This window comes from Anoplophora glabripennis, unplaced genomic scaffold, assembly GCF_000390285.2.
Source record: "Anoplophora glabripennis isolate ALB-LARVAE unplaced genomic scaffold, Agla_2.0 scaffold442, whole genome shotgun sequence".
NCBI lineage: Eukaryota > Metazoa > Arthropoda > Insecta > Coleoptera > Cerambycidae > Anoplophora > Anoplophora glabripennis.
In genome coordinates this window covers 409976-434242 of record NW_019416587.1, presented here as the reverse complement: position 1 = coordinate 434242, position 24267 = coordinate 409976, and the positions used below count along the sequence as shown (strand labels likewise).

At 32.4% G+C, this 24267-nt stretch overlaps 1 long non-coding RNA gene across 1 annotated transcript in view; it reads right to left on the bottom strand.

The window, feature by feature from the left end:
* LOC111691754 overlaps positions 1–23810 on the bottom strand; it is a 33597-nt gene extending 9787 nt beyond the window's left edge. The window contains exon 1 of the long non-coding RNA XR_002763040.1: positions 23746–23810. This is a non-coding gene — a long non-coding RNA (uncharacterized LOC111691754). The remainder of the gene's footprint in view (positions 1–23745) is intronic.
* Positions 23811–24267: the final 457 nt, after the last annotated feature.

Here is a 24267-nt window from a genome sequence, read left to right as displayed (position 1 = left end):
CAGATTTTATCTAACCAAACAACTATATACACATAAATAAAGTCATTTATAGTAGTTAACTCAAGTTGTAGTTTTTACATCTACAGCGATGTGTTATGAATTTAACCTATAACGTAGTTATAGTAAGGGTAGTTCTAATTATTAACAAAACAAACATGGGGTAAACCAAGTGACAAAAAGACGGACAGGTTTCGGTGCACCTTCAAGACTTAATCAAGAGAATATGTTCGATGTAAATGTTGTAGCTGGATTTCGGCCAAGACAGCCTGTACCTCCACCAACTGGCTACGAAAAATAGCCCAGGTGGCATCCTTAAACAACCAGCTCGAGGAAACAGTTATTTGAAACTAACTGAACCATTGTCACACTCCGTATGTCCCTTGTAAGAAAAAAATAAATAAAATTCAGGGACTGTTGAAGTAGATCTATTTAGTTCTAACCAACTCCAAAATAGTCTATAGTAAGCAAACTTTTAATTGGCGAAAAGGTCCAAAATGTAGCGTTACACTTACAGGGTACACTCTTGTCTTGAGTGTTTTGACGAGTTGCGACGGATGGTCACTGTGGAACTCTCGTATCATCGAAGCTAAAGCAATTTTTTTAGAAAATCCCTTTTTTGAAGTTTCTTTCTGTCACTCCTCAATCATCAAAAGCCTTCTTGAAAAATCTGAGTAAAAGTTTTTGGAAATAGATTAATATGCAAAGAAACTTAACTACTACTAAACGATATAGTGGGATAGATGTAGATGTCTCAGAAAATCCTGTTTTCTGACACCATCTAAATTATGGTACGATATCTCATTGAAGCAAAGGAAATGAATATTAATTAATTTCAAGAATATCATGATTTAGTAGGTATATCTCATCATTAAGAATAGTGATAAGTAGGAAGAAGCTTCCAAATGAATTGTGGAAAAGTACTATTTTAAAAAGGTTGAATTTTAATATTCAAATTCAGCTTATATAGATGGGCGCTCTAGAAAATTTATATATTGCATTTCAATCTGCTTTTACAATGGATGAAAGCACTGTGGATCATCATCTACAGTTCCTAATAAGTATAAATTGCAATCGTCCAGGACATACAAAAGACACCTGTAAGTTAATCACAAAAGTGCCAACATTCGTACAAATTTCACAACGTCTTCTTGAAATTGGTAGTGTGATTCCTCGTCCTGAAAATCATGGCCCAAACATACAAGTGGATGTCAATGACGGAAGAACAAATTTTAGACATTGTTGAAAGATACTCGAAGTATAGCTCGAGAAGTCGGAGCTATCTACCCTCATCTACAGAGGGTTCAAGAATTGTCAGCTGCAGATTTCGCCCCTCGGTTAAATTTTTATAGATGATTTTTAACTAAAACACCGCAATTTTGGCATGCTTTACTAGAAATGACATTTTTAATGCACATAATTTTCACTGAGCAGAACAAAATCCATATATCATACAGACATCTAATAGGACATTTTATTTTACCAGGCAGATTGACAGGAGCGGCATATTTGATTTTTTTGCAGAATGTTTTGCCGGAATTGCTGGAAGAAATACATTTGGACGTAAGAGCAAATATGTGGTTCTTGCATGATGGGACACCTGCACATGCAAGCCAACTCGTAGTTCAATATTTAAATGATAGGTACTTTAGAAAATCGCTGGATAGGCAGGAAGGGCCCCCATCGTTGGCCGGCCCGTTCACCATATCTAAATCTATTGGATTTTTAGTTAAGGGGACATATGAAGAACTTAGTGTATGCCAGCGAGGTTGAAACAATCGAAGTCTTGCGAAAACGAATTTTTGTCGCTGCCCATTAAATAAGGATAAATCCGGGTATTTTCAAACAAGTGAGCGAAAATTTGATTCGAAGGTGTCGCGCGTGCGTCGAAAATGGTGGTGGACATTTTAAGCATATGTTGTAGTTTGTTTTATACTTGTGCGTTAAAAATTACTGAATTTTGCTTTTTGGTAAGTAGAGATGATGTGAACCTTTGGGTACTTTCATTACATATTTTTCAAATTCATAATTACTAAAATTCAAGCTAAAATATAAGCACAATACTATATTCGTACTACAAAATGGATACATTTTATTTTATTTATTTAAAAAGTGGAAAACAGTTGTTTACATTTTTTCCGTAGGATAAGTCTGTCTCGTGCACACATGGTATGCATCCGCTGTGTAGCGTTAGGTTAANCCCATCAAATAATGATAAATCCGGGTATTTTCAAACAAGTGAGCGAAAATTTGATTCGAAGGTGTCGCGCGTGCATCGAAAATGGTGGTGGACATTTTAAGCATATGTTGTAGTTTGTTTTATACTTGTGCGTTAAAAATTACTGAATTTTGCTTTTTGGTAAGTAGAGATGATGTGAATCTTTGGGTACTTTCATTACATATTTTTCAAATTCATAATTACTAAAATTCAAGCTAAAATATAAGCACAATACTATATTCGTACTACAAAATGGATACATTTTATTTTATTTATTTAAAAAGTGGAAAACAGTTGTTTACATTTTTTCCGTAGGATAAGTCTGTCTCGTGCACACATGGTATGCATCCGCTGTGTAGCGTTAGGTTAAGCGCTGTTGTCACGTTGTGATGAAACTCCTCAATATTAATATCCGCTGTATATTGAAATATGTTAATCTTACGCCACTGTAATATACAACTTTTTTGTTCATTTATGATTATTCTATCTCATGCTGAAGTAATGGCAGTCATACTTTTTACACCCTGTATATGAGTCAGAATCATCGTACGGTAGATCAATTCCCTTAGAAAGATTACAGAATGATTGTAATTTATAGGGTGCTAAAAGCAAACGCTATTAGGTATGCGACACTGCATTTGTTACTCTTGACGGCCGTTACGAATATCTTAGAATCCCTTTTGGGTTAGCAAATTCACTTGTACTATTTATAAAAAATTTAAGTAAAATTTTAGGTTAGGACGATATTTTGACATCTTCGCAAACTGCAATAGATAAAATAAATGTGATTCAAGAAATTCTAAAAATATTACGAATCGTCGAGTTAGGACCAGAACTATGAGTATAAAAATGCATTTTTTAATGTTTAATATAACCTATTTGTTTCATGAAATGTGTAAGAAATTGGGTGCAAATAAATTTAATGCCATTCAAATATTCTTTATATCAGCTAATCATATTTTAAGAAATATTTAAAGATTGATTGTGAACAAAGGGTCTCTTATTGCGTAGAATTTAAATCACAAAAAAAAATGAGCATAACGCAGACGTTGTTAGCTTTTTCCGGAAACAGAAAGCGTCCAGGACTACTCCTTCCCTCTTTCCCTCCTTTCAGTAAAGACGAAAGTAACAACTAAGTTATATAATTAGCGACATTTTTATGAAATTAAAATTAAAATTAAAACTTTTCAGATTGCCAGTTACAGAATATAATGCCGACTTTCCGAAAAGTCCGTTCAACTACCTTTTTAACTAATCTAATTTTAAGGTACTGACGCCTTTTAATTCCTTTCGAATGACTTTGCTCGTGAGCCTGCAAATATTGAAATAATTAAATTCCGTTAAAATATATTTATAATGGAAACAGGAATTGGAATCGAGAGTTCAGATATTTCGTATTAGCGAATAATTATCATTTTTGTACAGTGTAATGAAAGAAAAAGGTTTTCTTTAAATTTTATGTTTTATTATAACAGTGACAACCAAACGGTTTGCTTTGCAAACTAACAAAAGTGAACATTTAATTTAGAACTGTTTTTTTCATGCCTCGGAAGCTGAATGCCGATTTCAATTAAAAGTTTCCCCAACCGCGTTACAGAATAACTATTAATAACTGCAGTTTTGCCATGCAACATTTCTAAAATGTTAAACTATAACGTACTCGGTCTTTTGTCATTTCCATACTTCCAGCTCAAACAATTATGAACAGTTCACCGCGTTGAACTTTAATATCGATTACACCGTCCGAGCAAATTAGAAAAATTCGGTGCCGTTGCACTATAAGCCTTGCATATACACGTCTCGCCTGAACCCCTTTGCCTTTTGCAGAACAAAAACCAGAGAGAGTATACGAACAAGCACAAAGACCGCGTTTACACATGCATGTGATGTCGCCTCTAGGTTTCTCCGTATATAATTTTTACAACAAACGTAGTTAATTGTTTTATGTAGCCTTACGGTTCTGACTCTGTATGTGGTGAATATCTTGTTAAACGTTAGAGCCGGTATGAGGTTTTATTAATTTATTTACTTACTTGATACAGCATAAGACAGAAAAAATCTAATTACTTAATGAGGAAAAACCAGATGGTATAAATCGCATACAGGGTGTTTCTGAAATGAGTGCGTTCCTTGAAAAGGCTGATAGAGGGCACGAAAATGAGCAACTTTTATTAAGCCTAAATACTTCTGTTTTCGAAAAAATTAATAAAGAAAATTAACTGTAAATGTAAACAGACCCTGTGCATCTTGTGCACGTGCGTTGTGTGTTGCAATGTTACTTAGCTGGCGTATAAAATGTTTTCTGATCAAGAACTAGCAGACATGGTGTTAATGTACGGAGAATGACAGTACAATTTAAATGAGACTTGTCGTTTGTATGCGGTCCGTTACCGTAACAGACGACAACCTAAGAGTAGAACAGTGCAAAAAGCAATGCAAAGGTTACAGGATACCAGGAAAGACCACAACATGTTTTCGACAACGAAGAAAACATCATAAACCTCGTTGAGGAAGATCCGAGGTGCAGTACTCCCGACATTGGCCGAGAAATTTGTTACCGCAGGTTTTTGGGGTCGCTGATTACGAATTTGAAACCCGAATTCGAAAATCCATGAATAGGAGATGGCGGATCCAATACGGCGGATGTAAAAATCGGGATAGCATTCAAAATTTGAAGATTGTAGCTCAAACTTGTTACTAGATAGTTTTCTCAACGTTGCCAATCACGAATATTTGGTTTTAATTGGAAATTCTTAAATCCAAAATGGCGGATCGAAACGTACCATACAAATTGGTATAGAAATTGGTATTTATCACCCAAAGAAATAAGTTATAAATGTTTAAAAAATTGAACCATTTAAGTAAAAATGAGGATAAAAAAAATATAAATTCGATTTGCAGTGTGCTGTGTCTTTCTAATATTCTTACCAGTCCCAGCAGGGAGTGATTAAATGAAAAATATAAGACTCACAAAATGAGTAAGGTTTTAGAACCAAAAATATAAATTTGATCTATCAAATAGCAAACTGTCTCGACTAAATTTTAACTGGCACTTGCAGGGATGAGAAATTACGCCCCTATAATTATAAGTTGTAGATGCAGCAACGATCAGATTCAATTTTTTAATCTGATAATAAAATGTGTATTTAATTTTATTATTTCTTTCAGTAATAACTTCTGGACAGACAAAGAAATAGCGCATGCAAGCCAAAACGTAATTGAATTATTTGAAGTAATTCCTCGTATGATTATTATTTTCTCAGAATTTCCCAAAATCAATAAAATAATAAAATATGTATAATACACTTTTTTCTCCTGTTTTCAAAGTCTAATAAAAATTATTTCCCAAGAAACTAAGAACATAATTTCTGTAGTTTAATGGTTCGTACTAGCTTAAATGTGAAACAAAAAAAATTGTTTACGTCCACTATAAATGTCAAGTGTGTTACGTATGGCTGATAACGGCTCTGTCCTTTCCTAAAAAGCCGTAAACATCTCAATAAAATGTCCAAATGGGGCCGATTTCAAAAATGAGAAAGTTAACAAGCAAAATATCTACATAAATCATAGATAACTTTGGTTCTTATGATAGAATAAAAGTAAATGTTACGTTGTTACAGTTTTTTGTCACGTGCAGATATACAAAGCGTATTTTAAGGATGAGATAGTCTTAAGACAAAGTACAATAATTGGGCTAAATAACCTCAGTTCAACATTGCTAATGCTTACATTGAAGTTGAAGAAAATATTTTTGTCATTTTAATATGGTGCTTATGAATTTGGATATGATTTTTTTATGTAAGTAGAATACGTTAATAATTAGCGTGTTCCCAACAATAATCAGAATGGCTGAAACTGTAGAAACATTAAAGTTAATAATAATAGTTAAAACTTATTTGGAGCCTCTGGAATTGTCCTGAAATACTGTACAGAAAGAGGTGAGTTGTTGTGACCATACAAACGGCGTGCCATTTTCTTTCTTGTCTCGTTTTTTTGTAACAAACTGAAAAACTGCTAGTTCAGTTTCAGGCAATCATCAGATCTATTTTAGTTTTCATTACGAAAACATGTGTATTTTATTGTAAACATTATTAGTACTTACAAAAATGTTACAAGGGAAGTAATTTATTTTACTAACTTCTTACTCATAGGTAATTGTATTTTCCTTTTGTGAGAAGATAGTGTGTCGGTGCTGTTTGTATTAATAAGTGCGAATAATCACTCTAAAATGACATATAAATACAGTAACTATGAATAGGTAGTGATAATGATAAAGTATCGAATCTCTGATGAACACTGCGAGTTAGCTGCACTTCTTTATGTACAGCGATTTCCAAATAGGCAAGCACAAACACTTGTCATGGGTGCGGAGTCAGAGGTTCCAAAAATGTTTCTTGTCACCACGTCCTGTTGATAAGACAGTAGCTGTTAAAAAAATTATTTTTATAAATAAATATGCAATCGAGTTCTCGCACCTCGATTTATTTTACTCTTCAATTGTTCTCTCCAATTATATAAATATCCTAAATGTAGTTCTAGTGGAAATAAGAAATATTACGTCAATGGCCAAAATTACAAAGTATTATTTTGTTGAATTATACGAAATGCATTGTTTATAAAAACAAATACTTTTAGCTTTAGGCATCTAAGAAAATTTGCACATTTGCTGTAAATTAACATTATCTGAAATAATCACAAACATAAAGTGTTTGAAGTAGGAAATTGAAATTTTAAATTTTATAATTGATAGAAAATGCAAAAATATACAAATTATAAAATATTTCACTCGTCCCTATCATTAATATTGGCCAGTGAAGTAATATATTTAAAAAGGTGTCTGGTTGTGATAATAGCACGTTACAGTAATTTCATATCGAGCTGAAATGTTATGCGTTAATGGTTATACAGAGTGTTACTGAAACTGGTAGTCTAAAACATTTCGTTTTAAATTGAAAAACAAATTTTCACATTAAGGTTTAAACAAATTTAAAGCCATCCCTGGTGCGGCAGCCAGCTGTACATTTGATATCAAAGCCGCCGCGCGCCGTAGTGCGGAACCGTTCATGGCGATTTTGACGGTATAAATTTTGTGTTCGAAAAAGCCGAAATTTAATGAAATCTCGTGAGACCAAAATTAAACGAATAAACGAATTACTTACTAATAGACGATATGTTCTACAAAATTTGTTTAAAGTTGTTTTTATGTTAAAATACATGCTTCCAAACGGCGGCCAAAATGAGGATTTGCATCACATCAATAGTGAATGTTATAAAAATTTAGTATGCCGTCTCTAGTAAAACAACATTCATCCGTAAAAAGCACCTTGCTTTTGAAATCCAAATCTTGTGCTATTTGATAGCGAAACTACTAGTAAAATTCCACAAGGGGCTGAAAAATTATTGTTATTTAATGCCTGAACCCTTTGTACATAATAGAGGTGTAATAATTGTTCCCGTAGTACATATTACACGGTTCTGTTAGATAATAATAATAATATTACGGTAAGGGACCGCATGCAAACGACAAGTCTAATTTAAATTGTACTTGCATTCTCCGTACAATAACATCATATCTGCTAGTTCTTGATCAGAAAACATTTTATACGCCGGTTAAGTAATACTGCAACACACAACGCACGTGCACAAGATGCACATGGTCGGCTTACATTTACAGTTAATTTTCTTAATTAATTTTTTCGAAAACGGAAGTATTTAGACCATCGGGGAACGCATTTATTTCAGAGACACCCTGTATTATTGTACCTCACGCCAATTTTTGAGGTTGGCGTTTTATAGACAAGAAATTGCATTTCTAGTAACACAATGATAGAACAAGTAGATCGATCCAGGAAGTGATGAATGTACCTTTCCTGTTTTGTCCAGAAAATTTGTAAAGATACTCAATAATTATGATTAATGCATGTGTTCATAGTTTCCCAAAAGCATTCTGCGGTGTGATTATGTTTATAATACCTTACGCGATTTTCTGTACGTTTACGGGCGTGAAGTAAAAATATGTTTTTTCCCTTATTTTGAATGTATTGTCAATAATAATTAATTATCCAAAGAAAACTTATATGACTGCTATAGTGAAGAGATATTCTTTCCAACTTGATTAGATTTTCTAAAATGCTGGACAAAAATTGCGCGAAAAACGCCTCGCTTAAGATAATTGGTTCCCCAGGTACAAATGCATTTTCTGTAATTTCAACATAAAAACAGCATTTGTGCTTCTTCATTTAAATACGCCCTATTTAAACATCATTGATTCCACACAACAATTAATTTAACTTTCAGATTTTATTGTAGAATATCTATATCCCCAACAAAAGTAAAGAGGCTGTGCTAGGATGAAGCTAATGCCTTCATTTTATGTAAACACGGTAAGTTTCATATAGCTGAGCGATTATAATATATATCAGCTTTAAACTGGAAGCCTTCAGTGTTCGCTTTTACTTATTCTGCTATTCGTACGACGAAGTTTTTTTAATATTCTGTTCGGCGAAACTGCACATGGAAAACAATGTCATAAAAATTCATACAATTGTACAAACTTTCGTACGATATTGTTTGAAAATGTGAGAAAATCTATAACATGTTTCATTCGCAATTTCACAATACGTCACAATTATAAAAATCATTACAATGAAAACGTCAATATTTCACACAACAAAAATCTGCCAATGTAATCAAATTTTACATAATAAAGTTGTACAAAATCGCACTAATTATGAAATTGTTTGAATACAATCGGCTGTTTTCCTTTCAATTCATAATTTTGGGGTTAATATAATTTTACTGTAAAAGGATATTTTCAAAATAATTAGTCAATTCGCTCGTAACTAATTGACACATGCAATCTATGGCATTTGAGGTTTTTACGATATGCAAATTCACATTAATGAAATAAAAGTAAACACCATTTATGCGCCTGACAAATAATTAATCTTTCTGTCTATGGATCACAGTTACATAAATACTGGCAACTGATTTTAATATAAGTTATTAAATGCTATAAAGTGTGTCGCAAAAATAAGTTGTTGTCTATTGTAATACAGGAAATAGTGAGATTACTAAACAAGGAAAGCTTTGCAGAGGTTTACGATGTTGTCAAATGTGTTTTGTTTGTAATCTTTACTGGCAAATAAGATGTTTGGAAAGAAGTGAAATTTTTTATAATTTCTATTGCTTTCGGTTTTAAATGCATAAGAAAGGTGAAGCTCCATATTAATTTCTTTCCTCCAGTAATAACTAGAGTTTTGGAACACGTACGTAGTTTTGTGTGTCTGTGTATTAATTTATAATTTTGGCATCGGCTTGACTTTTCTAGCTATCTCAAATTTCTATATATTCCAATTTATTATTACATTTTGTTTAAATAAACGAGAAAAACCGATTGTCCCAAAAAAATATTACACGCGACTTGTATATGTATCTCCGTCTTAGTTTCAATATCATCATCAAAATCACAACGTGAATATAAAACAGTATCATAATACGTCCTAATGAAGAGATATTTTCAGCAATTAATTCCACAGCTACACGCCAATTAATGTGAAACTCAACTAAGCTTTTACATAGTAGCGAACAAGTAGCAGACGTAAATAAATATACATAAATATTCTTTGTGTGAATTTTTAACCGTTTTAATTTGCTAGCCAAGAGGCTTTTCATGTTATATTACATTATTTTTCCCGGGGAAATTATTAAAACCATGCGAAACCCTCTCGAGTAGGTACACACAAAAAGCAAAGTTTTATATAAAGTTGATTATAAACTTCCACAAGTTTACGCAGAAAACAAATAACTGCCGGAATGATATAAGAAGTATACGGAACTTAAACTTCCAGCAATTAAAAATAACAACAGACTGTATGCCGAGGAACAAGCGACGATTTGTTTGAATTTTAAAGTTTTTATCTTAACGAAGGTTATTTTCTGCAAACATGTTTGTACTGGAGTTTTATTTAAAAATGAATATCCAAAGTTTTGACGAGGGATCTTGTTTGTGTCATCAATTAAAATTTACTTTTAGTTTGAAATTCGTCTAAAAAGCTCTCTCTGTTTGCCATCTTTAATAATACACCTTTTTAAAATTCTATATTTTGGTGGATGCGCCAGGCACACCGATGTAATGAAACTGTGGAGGTTTCATATAAAGAAGAATTTTCCAGACATTTAATTTTTCTCAGTATATATTTATTTATTCTAATTGAAGCCTATAAGAAAATTTGTCTAACTTCACTTATCGATTCTACATTATTACATATTCTTCTGTATTACGTATTCATTTGTAGTAAAACTTGTTATAGATATAATTTAATTTTTGTGAAACAGCTTCACGATTTTTCTAGATGCCAATTTAGAAACATATTTCAAGATATTTCAATGCAATGGCGGTTCAGAATGCAACGCACGCTTTGCGATTTTATAACACAGGAGGAGACACGTAAAACATATTTTTTACGATGCATGTTATTAAAATATTATTAATATATTTAATTCAGCGCAAACGCCTTTGACTTTGTCATTTTTTTCACAATTGCCGAGTGCTTGTCCATAAATTAGATGCAGCATATTCGCTATAGGAATAATGCCCCACAGTCTTGTGTACTCAATTAATCAGACAATTTTTAGAAGTGTTGTCAATAACGACATAAAAACGACTAGTGTTTTATTGCAGAATTCTGATCTACTCGAGTTATTTCAATGACATATTATACAAAAAAGGTATTTTTTCGAAAATGGCTAATTTTATCGAAACCTTTTTCAAAGAGGAATGACCAAAGTATTTAAAAATTCAGTTATCAGCCCTATAAAATGACAACTGTCAAAATTTTGACCCAACGAGTGTGGTGGCTAGTCCGTGCCTGACTACCCTGACACTGTAAAACATCTACTGTAGTATGGTTTTATAAGCTTTTATGGCCTACATAAAATATTAAAATTTCATTAAATTATACAAATTGGTTCAAAAGTTAGAACCGAAAAGTTAAATCGCTGGGTACCCCTTTAGGGCTCTGTATCTCCGTTAAGGGACCCTTTAGGATTTTTTTTAATGACAAACTACGGTTATTTTGACCTTCCCTATACACCACCGAGAGTATGCCATATACTTACCAGACACCCTGTATTTTTAGAAGATTTCGACCCATAGATTATAAATGGATTCAATTCCTATATTTTAATGTTTGAAATATATACGTATATTATTACTGATTTTAAAAAGCATCAACGTAAATAAATGTTACGATTTATTGTTAAAGTAGTAGTATTAATATTATTTTGAAGTTTAAAGTCCTGGGATGTCCCGGGACATCTAGCCTGAACTGTCTCGTGTACCGGGACTTTAAAAATGTCGAGTCTTCCCCCAATTCCTGTTGTTAATTGTACATGTGATAAATAAGTACGTTCCATGACTCCATCAAGACAGTATCGCCGTAACTATCGGAATTATTTCCAAATTTCCTGTTATGACTTTAAAATGTAAAACATGTGCTTGAGGGCAAAGTGGAAATTTTAAATTTGGTCAAAATATATTTTCGAATTATAAAAAATTAATGGAAACTGATTAATGTGTCATATGGGAATATTAAAAGCTGTAAAATTTTTCTGAATGATACTGTATGTATTTTCACCTGGCAATTTCCAATTTCCACTTTATCTTACTATAAAAGGAAAAATGAATGTGGAAAATTAAATTTTATATTTAAAAAAGCAAGAGATTTTGTTACAACATATGTCTAAGGTAGTAAACGTTGTAAAAAATAATGTGTAGCTAAATTTTGTAGAAAAGTTGGTCTACTAAAATTTGTAATAATTCTCAAATGGTAACGTAACAACAAGTATTTGGCAGCGGAAAAAACCACTCAATTTGCAAGGGACGCTTTCTATATACATTGCCAACTTTCAAACTAAATTTTAACAGATATTTTACCTGATATTCAAATTGTAGCACCCTTTAATAATTGAGCTTTTCATTTTGCACACGTTTATTTTTTTAAACCTTTATTATTTCTATTTTCACTAATTTTATCCCCTATAGAGAATATAAATAATGAATAAATTTGATTTTATACTTTATTTTTTTTTTGTATATGTTTGTATCTAAGTATTATAATAACGTTTATGAAATTTTTGTTGTTACTTGTTTTTCTAATAGTTTTATTTTTGTAAGGAAGGTCACATTTCACCGTCCATTAAAAATATATGCTCGGCATTGTCAACTAACAGTTTTTCTGAACAAAGTTTAGTAATGAAGTTCTCCGTATCGAATTCAATTTATGTCGTCTTATTTTCTTTGTAAAGCCAAATGGAACGAGACTAACTAAATAAGGTAATGAATGTCGGTGGGCATGTGTCTAGAAATTGTCTTATTCATTTTACTCCCGTTCAGAAGTTAGACGTTACTTTTTATAAGAATTCTTGTTCCGGAATACAACGTCGCAAATCACTCCGTGAATATCTTCCTGAAAGTTTTTCAATTTAATACAAGCAATTCTGCCCAAAAGAATTTCTTGCTACATATTTTCATGTTATAACCCCGCTCCTGTATTCTCGAGTTTTTTCCGGAGCTACGAATATTTTTTGAGATTAAATCTTTTACAAGGGCCGTTAAGGCCGATTCATCTTCTCTACAGTTTGTAAAAAGTTCTGAAGATTCACTGCATTCTCTCTGAAATTTTTCTTTCAATAATATACGTTCCAATACAATACATTAATAGATACAGATATAGATTCATACAGATATCATATTTAGTAAATAAGTATTTATTTATTTATTTGACAATAACTGTTTAGCCAGAACCCAATTGCAGGAAAGGAAAAAAAATATATATAAAAATTAATAATATACAGGTAAAAAAATTATTTTAAGTACAGATGGATTACCTACCTACCTATATTAACGTCAATAGAAAAATGCATTTTTAATACTTTGAAGATCACAGCAAAAGCTATTTAGAATGTTATAAATTAAAGGATAATTGAAACATAACCAGCGTGGGAGAGTTATTAGATCCAATAATGCGATTAATGTGATAGAAAAGTTTAGGGGAGTCGACTAATATTATTCAGTAATTTTTATCGGAGAGGTAATGTATAGCATCTACGACGTAAAGACAAATATGTTATGTCTAGATAATAGCTATTCATTAGAAAAAAAACTGGATGGTACACTCTACAACATTTAAACTATCAGTATTTAGTCAATCGTCTTTGAGATTTCCCAATATTCTTTACATGACACTCATAGCGGGGGCTGCAAACAGTACAAGCGTATTCAAAGTATTATGAATTCTATGTTCTTGTTACCTTTGGACACTATATTATCGATATGAAAAATCATACCAAGATTTTTATATTTCGTAACGTTGTTAAGGAGATATATCGGGGTCCGAGGGAAGTTAGGAGTGCAAGGGGGGTCCTATGCTTTTCTTATGGGACTAAAGCCCGCTGACAATTTGAAAAATTTTTATTCTATTGAAATTATTTGCGATAAACATTATCTATATAGCAAAGAAATCTACTCATTTGCACATAGCATACATATTGACTAATTAACAACATAAAAATATCATATTTAAGTAGTTAAATTATATTTAATGAACGCATAAAGACTATGTAGATGTGGCAACAGCGCTAGTAATTGACTGGCAGTTGTACACACTGCGAACCTACAGACCTCGGACATCGGAGATATTGCGCGTCAAATTCGGGTAAAGATGCGTATACGTTCAAAAATGTATTGTGTGTAAACTATGTACAACATAACTATTATATATAGCAAATATATCGTATTATCCTCGCGAAGATTTGTATCCATTATTTAAAATCCGTAAATCATGTGCACTGGTAAAACAACGAGAATTATGTTAATTTAGTTCTAAAGAAATGAAATGACACTCGCGCCTATCTCTCGTCCAAGTCAAAGAAAATGTTGGATGCAATTTTGAAGGTTCTGTGATAGAAATTACACTATTACTCACTGTTCGTGTTTTTAATCTCTATTTTAGTAATGTTACAAAAGTTTTGCAACTATAACTAATTTTTTAGGTATAAAGTTTACTGAGAAATATTTATGTTCCTTTGTTATTCCGTACAAATGCTTTTATCTCAAGTATTACTAATTATATTAATCAAGTAATGAAAACTTTATGTAACCCTAAATATTGCTGGGTAATGATTACGATGATTTTATAAACCATTAAATATATTAAAAGGATTTATCAACTGTATTTTTTATTCCAATAAATATATCACAGCTTCCTAGTCTTTTTTAATTAATTTAGTTTTTTAAAAACATTACAAAAAATCATGTGATGTGAATAATTTATTGTTGATAACAATGTACATGTGATTTAGGAAAAATGTATATGTTTAAAATCAATTTCGTTTTTATCAAGTCTTTCAAATGTATCCCCTCCTTGCTGTCAGCTGATTGCGACGTTGCCACATTAATCCTCAAGTCAGACAGAAATGCAGTTATTGGTTTCTGTTTCCAATTAATACAGCTGTACTATGTTGAAAACTTACAATAGTTTTACATCAAAAATAAGATAATACTGTGTACCATCTATGGAAAAGTTTTGTTTCACAATTTCTACATTTGTTTCTCAGTTATGAGCAAAAAAAGAGACACACCGTCCATCTTTGCCATATAAACCTATGTTAAAATGAACAATTTCAACAACAATATCTCAAAATCTAGATTAAAAAAAAATTAAAAAAAAATAACGCACAGAGGAGCACTGGGTAATACGCTATATAAATTTCAAGTACATCTGTGCATTTAAGTAAACCCGATATACCTCCTTAAGTTAGAGGTCATTTGAAATATACATACTCGTAGTTAAATCTAATGCGTGCCAATTTTCTAGTAAATATCATCCACAAATATTTAACAACATTCAGAAAGATATTATAAATCGTCAGCACATAGCAGTGATCGACAAGAAAAGTCACGTGTGGTGTCATTAATAAATATTAAACGGAAAGACGGAAAGAGACCAAGTACAGAACCTTGAGATACTCCCGAAGTACCTATATTAAGTATTTACCAACGTATATTTACGAATATTATGTATTTACTTGTTTATGAACTAGGAGAATTACTTTAATGGGAGATAGTTCTTGAGGAAGACCTGCTTCCCGAAGATTTTTTTAATAAAACCACCAAATAGGATATTTAAATTTAGTGGAGTGCTTGTGGTCAACTGTTACTATTTTTCTCAATATCTGAAGCTGATTGTTTTTATTTATACCACCAAAAATTTTGTATAATTCTTTCATCCGCATGAAGTTGCACTCGGTGGAAAAAAGCTGAGAGCTGTTGCATTTTATTCTAGACGAAGCATTTAGGTACCTACGATGGAATTTTTATTTCCACAGTACTGCTGAAAATTTCCATACTGTGCGTCATACTAAGTTTCAATGTCACTTCTACGTCACTTTTACACTTCATATACATTCATATTTTGGTGCTATGAACATTTTTTTAACAGAACCTTTTCTGTTACCAGGCTACCTGACCTGATTTTTCGAAATAGTTCTGGATGTATATAGGAAAAATGTAATTTATATATGATGAAGTTCTGCTGTACAAGAATATTTAAATAAATGAATCTTCTGGTAAATTTTCAAATAAAAATAGTGTTCTTCTTCAGGACGCAACTGTGATATGCACTGAATTCACCGCATAAAAATATGTATCATGTTCGCGAGACGATCTATATTTGAAAAACCAAATGGTATTGCGCCTCTAGCGCTGAAATATAATTTCGTTAGCGAGTTGTACGGCCCCAGGCTTTTAGATCTTTTAGATCAATAAGCTGCAGCAAAATTCAACAAAAGGAATTAATTTTTTAAAAGCTCTTTAGCTACAAAGCGTCATGCTCGGTCTCCTATTAAAATTGCACGCTCTAACGATTTTTCGATCTACAATCGCAAATATGAGTTTTTCTGGAGGGACGAAGTTTCATGGATGAAATTCTGGAATGGAATTCAATTTGTTTCTTTTAGATTATTTCTATGGTTAAATATAGAATAGAACTGAATAAGGCAATCATATGTCAGTGGGCATGTATCTAATTCATTTTGCTCGAGTTTGAAAGTTGGATGTTGCTTTTACAGAAATTTCTATTCGGGAATCAAACGTCACAGATCATCTCCCGAACTTTTTCAATTTAAAATAAATAATTTTATTCTGAAAAAATTGTTCGCTACATATTTCCTTGTTATAAACTCTCCCGATTTCATTATTTCAAGTTTCCGAAAGAGTTTTTTCCCGAAGTGTTCTTGTTCAATGAAACTTTTATAAAATTAGTCAAATTTCGGTCCATTCCGTGTTTTATTTTTAAATATTCGCGGTGTATTAAGAAAGACTTTTGTTCCTGAAAAATTGAAATGTTTTCGGAAATTTTTATTTTTTAAGCTTGGTTTGAAGTACAGTCAATTATACGGAGTGTCCCGTTCAGGTTTCAAAAAAACTTGTGTGCAAGTTCCTCATGGGAAAATAATGGGGGTAGTTCATGTAACGTTTTTTTCTTACACGCCCTGTTTTCGAGATACAGTGTGTTGAAGTTGTTACTTTCCAAATGGGTTTCCTTAATTATCTTTAAATCGGTTAAAGATAAAATTGTCAAAATTTGTACACGAATAAACATCAAGATTAATGTGCAAACGGTTTCTTTCTGAAAAGGAGGAGTATAATCGAAATAAAATATGTTAAAAGTCAAAATTTGTTACATTTCTAAACGGTTTTGTAAACTCTAAAGCATACCATAAAAAAAGGTATACTTGTCGAAATTCAGTAGCATGTACCATTTTCGAGAAGAATTAAGTAACATCATTTTGTAGACTTCTAGAAGACGGTTAACTCCGCTCCAAAAAAGGCTATTCGTCCTACTATAGTAAATGTACATAGTGAATAAGATATAATAGATGCTGTCATTGGCAAACGTAAGTATATACCTATTTCTGATCTAGGCAGCTAATTTATCCATTTTTTAATATACATATTTTTTAAATAATGATTTAGAATTAATTTGTTTTAGTTCGTCGGGGATGAGGTTGTTACATTTAGGTCTTAAATACAAATAAGTTTTTTTAGTAACACTTTTGGTGGGTTTAATAAGGGCATATACTTCATTGATTTATATCTTGTGTGATATTTGTGTTCAATTAGTTTAAGTTCAAAGTTGTTAAAATGTTGATATAACAGTCTTTAAGAAATACAATTGCCTGATATCCAATATTTGGCTCTCTTCATACAATTTATTTGTAGAATACATTTTTGCTTTTTTAAATACGACCTTTAGGGCATATCGTTGGATTACTTCTAAATTCGATATACTCGTCTGATATGTCGCTCCCCATACAATAAATAATACCATACGTTAAATGACTTTCTATTAATGCGTAATACAAAGTTTTCAGTTGATTTGTATTATACAGGGTGTTAGAAATTTGACTGCCTTAATTTTAACAGACGAAGTTCGATCACTTTTTTGAACTTCTTTATTCTTAACTCTAAAAAATAATTAACGTAATAAATTTAAAATTCGATAAAATTCATATCGAGCAATGTGACAATGGCGCGGCGTGTAGCACGAGGTACTAAGCTGTCCAGTAATACGCAATTCAGTTGGTGTTGGTATCTGGAATTGGACCGTGTTGGAGTGTTTTTAGCGTACCACTATTTCCTTTTCTTGAGGTGTTTTCCAGCGAGTACGCGAAAATTGGATTCGTGCATCGTGTCATGTGTGCATCGAAAATGGTGGTGGACATTTTGAGCATATGTTGTAGTTTGTTTTGTACTTGTGCGTTTAAAAATTATTGGTAAGTCCCTAAATTATTTTCAATACGTATGATTATTGGGACGACGTGAATCTTTGGGACTTTAATTACATATTTTTCAAATTCATAATTTGATTAAAAGTTAAGTTCCTGTTTCAAAAGATTCACAAAAATAATAAATTTTCGATTACCGTGGACATAATCTGCCACACCTCCAATACAACGATTGATAAAATTACATCTAAATATTAAGTAGGTAATTCCGAAAATAGCTCAAAAAAGTTGCATTGCATCTGTAGTTTGTAGTCAATATATTTACTCCACAATTTCTTTTTTAATGTTGACCGGAAGTTCTTTCTAAACCACCGACGGATATCTGAACATTAGAAACAGAAACGGAACCCTCCATGCCGTTATAAAAACTAAACGTGTCGGACCAGACGTCATGCGGTTTAGCCAAATTGCTTCGCCGACATGCGGCCCCAGAAACGCTTTAGCAAGGCCAACCTAGATTATAGGGACGTAAACGTATTGCTTAATGTCGGAATAGCTTACCTTTGTGTGTCCAATTTCTCGGCTGGCTCTTTAATACAATATTTTGCACTCTGAAGTTAAATTTAACTCGGTTGCACTGAAGCCACACGAACAAAATTTATTTTAAGGAACTTCTAAAGTCGTTATGACTCGAACAGATGCAGGCTTCGTATATTGTTTTTGACAGGTCGATACTGCTTAGGGTTCATGTAAATTATAAGTTTGCTTAAATATGAAAATACTAGGACATTGTAACCTGTCCTAATTTAATTAAGTATACACAAGGTAATTTTCAATCCACGTGAGTTTAGAACAATGTTTACTTTCTTCTTTTACTTAAGTAAACTAGAGACTTTAAATACTAATTATGTCCTAATTTAAAATGAACAATGGCTATAATCTACAAAGATTTTCACTTCAAATGAAAATAAATCTAGATAATAGCTAGACCTCTAAGCTTCCCATCCATACTTTCAAAGTGGATTAATTGCATACAGGGTGCTAGAAATTTAATGCCGAGTTTAGTTAACATCAAACGTTCATAAGTCGTTTTTTTTAATGGAACACCCTGTATATTTTTCTATGTTCTGATACACAATGTTATTCTCTTTCGAACGGTATCAGGGTTCCCTATACCTATCTTTTCTAGTTTTTAAGTTATCTACTATTTTTTATGTAATCACCTAAAATCATGTAATTTCTTGCGAGGATAGCTAGAAAAAAAATTAACTAGATCTTGTTTTTATGAATGTAACAAAGCTGAAAGCTACGTACTAATGTCCTTGATGCGATATCCAGAAAGAAATTATAATCATTATTAACATTAAGTACTCCCTTTTTAAACATTAATTAGGAATGTTCAACCACAAATGTCTGTAATTTCAGGAAAATTGCAGGAGAAAATCATAAAAATTTACATTAAAGAGAATATTCAGTTATATTACTTTGTTTCATAAAAGTTCTGAATTTTAATCTGGATGAGCCCTGTTTTACTGCAAAAAAATATTAAAGCCAAGTGTACCAATTGCTTTGAGAGACTGTAATATTTTTTATAGAACTGGATCAACTGAGATAATTCACAGAACATAATATTGTTATTGAAAACTTCATTTTTTATCGGGAACAAAAAAGAGAATACAACATTTCGTCGTTGATCGTGATAAACCTCCGATGTGTAAAATACCATGGAGGGAGAGAAAACAGCATTTCCCTATTGCTTTGGATTTAAAACTGTAAAGAACTGGCGAAGAACTAAAATAATAACAAAAAGTTCCCGATGAATAAAAATTATGTTATTGTAACTAATCATTAACCTGAAATTATAAAAAATGCGACTTTTATTACATAGGAGATTTTAATCGTCCCAAATTAGCACATAGGACTAATTCTTAAAAATTGTGTAAACACCTAGGAGCATTTTTCTAACATTTTTTGTTATTTTGATTTAAATAATAAATCGTATATGGTACAACATCATACTAACCAATGAAAAACATCTTATGTGGTATATAATATTCGTTTAAAATCTCTTGTGTGGACATATCAAGTTGAAATAGTACATATTAAATATTTATGTTTATGTAAGTTGCTAAATAAATATGAATTATTTTGATTTAATTTTGATGCTCATAAATACAGACTAAAGAGTTTTTAGAGAAACCTTAAACAATCTCTGTAATCTCTTTCAGATATGTATGTCTTAAGGTATCCACATTCTTTCAATCTTCTTGTTTGGTTTACTGTTACAGATTGACTTATCAACTCCGGAATGATTTGTGTGTTTAATCGACTTGTTGCTTTAAGTGTTTGTGAATAAATAAATGTCTTTATCCATGCATGTGTGGGAAAACATTCTATAAAAATATACAGAGCAATATGAGAAAATACAGAAAAATTATGAATAAGGTTGACAGGAGGGAAAACTTTTTTATTTGTTAGTTTATGAAAAAACACCATTCTTGTTAAAAAACAGGGTGTCTTCTACAAAGAAATATTTGGAGATATAACAGTTGGTTTTATCATTAGAACTTATTATAATACTGTGCCAGTTTTATTCAAGTTTACCCTTAATAAATGTATTAAAAAGTTATAATGTGAAATATAGACCCCAATACTTGCCTTCTTATTACTAGACATTGTGTGCTACAGAGCCTTCATAAATAATTACAAGCCACGTGACCAGTAATTTTGTTTGAAATAGTAATTTTCTTTTCTTCATGTTGCAATTCAATTTCGGTAAAATTAAAAATTACACATTTGGTTTGAAAAAAAAACTGGACTCTATCTAGGTACCCAGGGGTTTTTGGGGCCGCTGATTCCGATGCCGAGGTCGGTTAAGTTCTATCACCTCAGGTTGAAGGTCATTTGAAAGTCAAACTAAGAAAAGGTGATTGAAAAAATCTGAAAAAATGTATACATAGGTTTTTTGGGTCGCTGAGTCTAAATCCGTCGGTTGCCCTCAATCGCCTCATGTTCAAGGTCGTTTGAAGGTTAAAGTAAGAATAGGAGATGAAAAAAATGTGAACAATTTTTACGAAGGTTTACCTGCCTATCACCCTCTGTCGGTTTTGCGTGATTGTACAAAAACTAGATAAAAAAAACTCTTGAAAGCCTTCAACAAATTAATTTGCTTCTCTCAGCATAAGTGTATTAATCGAAATTCGGCCGAGAACGCTTATGTTGTTCCCGGAATGATTTTCGAATCGTTTTTCCTTTACGTCCTTTAGTTGAGTCCCTCTTGAGATTCCAGCAATAGTCTGCTAACATATTCATCTCCCAAACACCTTGATATCTTTGTTCAAACTCATCCAGATCCTGGTGTATTCTTTCTCTTTATTCTTCACTAAAAGCTTCCAGATTTTCTGGGAACCAATCAAGATGAGAATGAAGAAAATGGAGCTTCAGATTCATATAACATTAAGACAGAGGCTGGCAGAAAAACAGACAGATAGAAACATTTAGTTATTTAGTCAGACAGAAAGATAGACGAAATTACCGACAGAAAGGCAGGTAGAAAGGCAGGATGTCAGGTAGATAGACAGAGATAAAATCCAGGCGGACGATAAATACAGACTAACAAGCAAACAAACAGATAAAAGTAGGCAGGTGAGCAGTCGTAAAAATTTATTCCAATTTTTTTCACCTCCTATTCTTACTTTAACATTGAACATGAGGTGATAGAGATTAACTGACATCGGATTCAGACTTAGCGACCCAAAAAACCTATATATGAATTTTTTCAACCACCTTTTCTTAGTTTGACCTTCAAATGACCTTGAACCTGACGTGATAGAGCTTAACCGACCTCGGAATCGGAGTCAGCGACACCAAGAACCCCTGGGTACCTAGGTAGAATCCTGTGTTTTTTTTTAAACTAAATATTGGCCTATTAAGGAGGTATATCGGGGTCCGAGGGAAGTGAGGAGCGCAGGGGGGTTCCATGCTTTTCTTATGGGACTAAAACCCGCTGCCAATTTGAAAAAATTAAATTCTATTGAAATTATTTGCGATAAATATTATCTATATAGCAAAGAAATCTACTCATTTGCACATAGCATACATATTGACTAATTAACAACATAAAAATATCATATTTAAGTAGTTAAATTATATTTAATGAACGCATAAAGACTATGTAGATGTGGCAACTGCGCTAATAATTGACTAGCAGTTGTAGACACTGCGAACCTACAGACCTCGGACATCGGAGATATTGCGCGTCAAATTCGGGTAAAGATGCGTATACGTTCAAAAATGTATTGTGTGTAAACTATGTACAACATAACTATTATATATAGCAAATATATCGTATTATCCTCGCGAAGATTTGTATCCATTATTTAAAATCCGTAAATCATGTGCACTGGTAAAACAACGAGAATTATGTTAATTTAGTTCTAAAGAAATGAAATGACACTCGCGCCTATCTCTCGTCCAAGTCAAAGAAAATGTTGGATGCAATTTTGAAGGTTCTGTGATAGAAATTACACTATTACTCACTGTTCGTGTTTTTAATCTCTATTTTAGTAATGTTACAAAAGTTTTGCAACTATAACTAATTTTTTAGGTATAAAGTTTACTGAGAAATATTTATGTTCCTTTGTTATTCCGTACAAATGCTTTTATCTCAAGTATTACTAATTATATTAATCAAGTAATGAAAACTTTATGTAACCCTAAATATTGCTGGGTAATGATTACGATGTTTTTATAAACCATTAAATATATTAAAAGGATTTATAAACTGTATTTTTTATTCCAATAAATATATCACAGCTTCCTTGTATTTTTTAATTAATCTAGTTTTTTAAAAACATTACAAAAAATCATCTGTCGTGGATAATTTATTGTTGATAACAATGTACATACATGGGATTTAGGAAAAATTTATATGTTTAAAATCAATTTCGTTTTTATCAAGTCTTTCAAATGTATTCCCTCCTTGCTGTCAGCTGATTGCGGCATTGCCACATTAATCCTCAAGTCAGACAGAAATCCAATTATTGGTTTCTATTTCTAATTAATACAGCTGTATTATGTTCAAAACTTACATTAGTTTTACATAAAGGATAAGATAATATTGTGTACTATCTATGGAAAAGTTTTGTTTCACAATTTGTACATTTTTTTTCTCAGTTATGGGCAAAAAAAGAGCCTCCGTCCATCTTCGCCATATAAACCTATGTTAAAATGAACAACTTTCAACAACAATATCTCAAAATCTAGATTAAAAAAAAATTCAAAAAAATACGACGCACAGAGGGAGCACTGGATAATACGCTATATAAATTTCAAGTACATCTGTGCATTTGAGTAAACCCGATATACCTCCTTAAAACAATAAAATCAAAATTACATTAAAACACTACTTTCTGTTTCACCGGCTGCTGTGATTGGTGTAATTTTTCACGTGATTCTACTCAACCATTCAGTGATCGCATTATCTCAAGCGTAGACGTAACAGTTTGTCATTGTTCATTGTAAACGAATCAACAATATTGGTGACGCCAAGATTTAGGGAATTTTCGTTACCAGTACAGCCCTGCGGTGTTGGTTGCCTAGTCTTGGCGGTCACGTGGCTTGTAAAATTTACGAAAGCTCTATTCTATTTGTATGTTACCTAACAATACCGCATCCCGTGTCTCAAAACTAAGGACTGCTGTTACTTTTCGAAACGCATTCTTATTGATGACTGTACTGACCTGTTAACCGGTGAACTGTCCGACAGGCGTAGTTCTTGTAACCATCCCCCGGACCGGCATTACTANCCAGTACAGTCCTATAACAATACCGCATCCCGTGTCTCAAAACTAAGGACTGCTGTTACTTTTCGAAACGCATTCTTATTAATGACTGTACTGACCTGTTAACCGGTGAACTGTCCGACAGGCGTAGTTCTTGTAACCATCCCCCGGACCGGCATTACTAATGTATAGGTCGCCGTTCCCCAGTACGACGTACTTCCCACCTATGTCGGTGTTGGGATAAATGTTGATGCTGTCGTCCTGTATCCAGGAAGTGACCATCACGTACTCGGCCACGTAGTTGGGTATCTTGCATTTGAGCACGGCCGTGTTGCCCGCTATAACGTATTCATCGTGCACTTGGATGTCGTATTTCTGCTTCACAACTGTAACAAAAACCGACGGGTAAAATTCATGTTTATATTATGACCAACGTAAAAGTTGTCGGTGGCGAATGTGCTCGCTCCCGCGACGGAAATT